We start from the raw sequence: 3913 nt of genomic DNA, 5'->3' as shown, positions 1-3913 counted from the left end.
CTATTTGTTTTCAGTTGTATTTATTTCCATCTGGAGCCTGATTCAGTTCATTACGTTTATTGAGAAACGTCCTCCTTCGTTCAAATAACTAAGTGGATGAAGACTCACTGGATATTGTAGCTACCATTCAGAGAGATGTTGAAAGCTTGGAGAACTGTATGAGCATCATTTCTTTCGGATCCTTGGGAAGAATAAGAGTCTATGCTTATCTCCCGATTAGTGGTACTTGGTCCACTATAAACGGGTGCTGAAGGTGGGTGAAGTTCTAATTTTAAAGTACAATAAACATTTGAAGTTCTATATTTTGCAGACTTTGAAACGACTGTCCCATCAATATTAGTTCCAGTTTTTACTCCAGGCTGTGTATAGAGCAAGTGGTGAGTGTGCTAACAGTTTTCCAGGATTTTTAACAGTGGGAAGACTGTTCCATATTTTCAGTAGGTTTCCTGCTCAAAAGCAGCTGAGACGCACTAAGTAGATGAATTAGTGATCATGGGTTTAGCAAGTTGGGGGCTTGAAAATCAGGGTGAGGATCTAGATATTCCAGAGTGATAGGGTCAAAGAAATACAGGGTGTGAGAGTCAGAAATTGGAAATCAGACTTGATAGACTGAATAGCCTAACTTGCACCTACATCTTGTGGTCTTATGTGGAAATCCAGTAAGATTGCAGATAAAGGAGGAAGTCAGTTTGTACAATTGATGTTGGGGTGGGGTTGTTGGTGGAGACTAAAAAAAAAATGTAAGGGATGGGCACTGGAGATTCCATGCCCCTGCAGGTTGAGTGGCACAAGTTTGAGATTTTAGACTTGAGCACATCAAAAACCTCAGCACTGTATTTCCTTATCAGAGAACTGTTTTTTTTTGCATGAAATTTTGAAACTGAGGCTGAGTTTAATTACTTTTTAAAAAAACAGTTCATGCCAAGGCAGTCCCCTGATGTCTTATCAAACGTTACGTCCTAATGTAACACTATGTCTGACTGTCTGTCATGCTTTGGACTTGTGAGAACTTGATGTGCGAAGTTAATTGTGTGTGTTACCTATATAATAAAGTTTTGTGTTTGAAAGGTAATTTGACCATCTGAAAGTGTTTGAGTTGTTTGAAAAACAGGTGTTGTATAGTCCCCTCTACTACTTACTCAGGACACTTGCCTGTATTGGATAAATAGCATTAATGCTCACCATTTGCATGGAAGTAAATTACAGAGGCATTGTTGGTAACACGTTTAAACAGGCTGTCTATCCCAGCAGTTCATACTTGGGTTTGGATCCCTTTTGGATCAATTTTTGTCAACGGGAAGGATTTTCTCAGCATACAGCAGTGTGATTGATCATGAAATTATAATGAGATTGGAGAAAATCAAATTCTTAACATAGAGAAAGCTTTTATCCGATTTTCCTCACCTAAGGTTTGAGTGATGAGTTTTGAATTCCTCAAATGAGGAATTCCATATTTCCATATGTTTAGATCTCATGAATAGCTAATCTTGCCTCATTTCTATCCCTCCTTCTCTGAGAAACTAGATGGTGTCTGTTTCTGACATGAACATCAGAGCAGTTACCCAGTGGCAGCAACTCACTGCTTCTTTGTTCAGGCCCTTCATCCGCCCCCGTGTCATCAGAATTACTTGGACGCTCCATTGACTCTGTCCTCTTCCACCCTTTGTCCTCCGAATTGAGTGTCACCAAACCACCAGTCTCACCACATCATGATTTGGAGAAGCTGGTGTTGGACAGGGATGGGCAAAGTTAAATAAATCACAGAACACTAGGTTAGAGTCCAACAGGTTTATTCGGAGGCACTAGCTTTTGGAGCGCTGCTCCCTTGTCAGGTGGTTGTGAAGCAGGACTATAAGACACAGAATTTATAGCAAAAGATTGCAGTGTTATGCAGCTGAAATGATTTAACGAACAAACCTAGATTAAATCTTCCACCTTTTAGAATGGTTTTGTTAGTTTCGATTCTTTGACATGTAGTCCCAGAACTTCTTTTAAGTCTCATTCTCAAGATAGCTGAAGGTTTTATAACAAGAGGTGCCATCTTAGCTCAGGCAATGCATTAAAGGTGTAAGGTTAAAGTCTGTCTGTCTCCCACTCTTGGGTCAGACTGGTTCTATTTCGAAAGTGGAATTTACACAATATTACATGGATTGACTGCCTGTAGGTTACGTATTTTTTGAGCAAAATAGCATGTATATATAAATATAACTCTGCAAATATAAATTCACCCCATAAACTTAGATGTGTGTGTGGGAGTGTGAGTGCATGTGAAGTGAGTGTGTGCTTGCGAGTGTGCATGTTTGACAAAGTATGTGATCGAGTGTGATGGGGTATGTACCTGTGTGTGTGTGTGTGTGTGTAAGAGTGCATAGTGCAGTGGGGTCACCTGGAGTGTGACATGAACCCGAGGTCCCGGTTGAGGCCATCCCCTTGGGTACTGAACTTGGCTATCAGCCTCTGCGCGGCCACTTTGCATTGTTGCTTGTCCTGAAGTCCACCTTGGAGATAGTCATCTGAAGATCTAAGGTTGAATGTTCCTGACCGCTGAAGTGGTCATTGATTGGGAGGGAACACCCCTGTCTGGTGATTGTTGTGCGGTGTCCATTCAGCCGTTTCGTAGTGTCTGTTTGGTCTCACCCATGTACCATGCCTCAGGGCACCTAGCCTGCAGTGTATGAGATAGACAATGTTGGCCGACTCACATGAGTGCCTGGCGCGTACACGGTGGGTGGTAATGGTGGTATCCATGTCGACACTCTGACATGTCTTTCTCATCAAGATGTCATTTTCAAATTAGCAACATTCTGGAATACATTCAGATTCTTCTTCTTTGAATGATTTTAGCTAAACTGCTTTAGTTTTTTTAATCCTTGTAATTCAGCTGATTTCTCTGAACTAAAGATATCCACTTTGTCCTCCACCTGTTCTCATTTTATTTCTCAACCATTTGATCAAACATAGTCTTTGATAACTGAACTTCAACTTCTTCATCTTTGTTCTTTGATTTCTCCTCCTGTTTCAACCTGTAGCTTTGTGACCTTGTTACTGCACAGTCGAGGATAAGCTCAGGATATATTCCCTGTAGCACTTCAGTTACCTAAATTTCTCCTGGCTTTTCAACTACAGTACACATCACTCCCACCTGTGATCCAGCAATATTGTTATCAAGGATAAACTACATTTCCAGAACCAAGAATTTCTCTATTACTCCTACTGCCATTTCACCACTATTCATTAGACTCTCCAACCTCACTATATATAATGGAACATTGCTCTTCTCACCATGAATTCCACATAGAGTCATAGAGATGTACAGCATGGAAAAAGACCCCTTGGTCCAATTCATCCATGCTGACCAGATATCCTAACTTAATCTAGTCCTTCTGCCAGCAATTGATCCATTTCCCTCTTCAATCCTTCCTGTTCATATAACCATCCAGACGCCTTTTAAATGTTATAATTGCACCAACCTCCACCACTTCCTCTGCCATCTCATTCTATACACACAACACTCTCTGTGAAAAAGTTGCCCCTTAGGTCCTGTTTAATTCTTTCCCACTGTAAACCTATGCCCTCGAGTTTTGGACTCCACTACACTGGGGAAAAGATCTTGGCTGTTCAACCTATCCATGCCCCTCATAAGTTTATAAACTTTAAGGTCACCCCTCAGCCTCTGATATACTCCAGGGAAAATAGCCCCAGCCAATTCCGCCTCTGAATGTTAAAACATGAAAATGGGCAGAAAAGATTTACGAGGATGTTGCCAGGGTTGGAGGGATGAGTCAAAGGGAGAGGCTGAATAGGCTGGGGCTATTTTCCCTGGAGCATCAGGGGCTGAGAGTGACCTTATAGAGGTTTATAAAATCATGAGGGGTATGGATACAGTGAATAACCAAAGTCCAAGAATTAAGGT

The sequence above is a fragment of the Chiloscyllium punctatum genome, chromosome 9, assembly GCF_047496795.1.
Source record: "Chiloscyllium punctatum isolate Juve2018m chromosome 9, sChiPun1.3, whole genome shotgun sequence".
NCBI classification, from domain to species: Eukaryota; Metazoa; Chordata; class Chondrichthyes; order Orectolobiformes; family Hemiscylliidae; genus Chiloscyllium; species Chiloscyllium punctatum.
The sequence above is the reverse complement of the archived record's forward strand: the minus strand, read 5'-3'. Positions refer to the sequence as shown.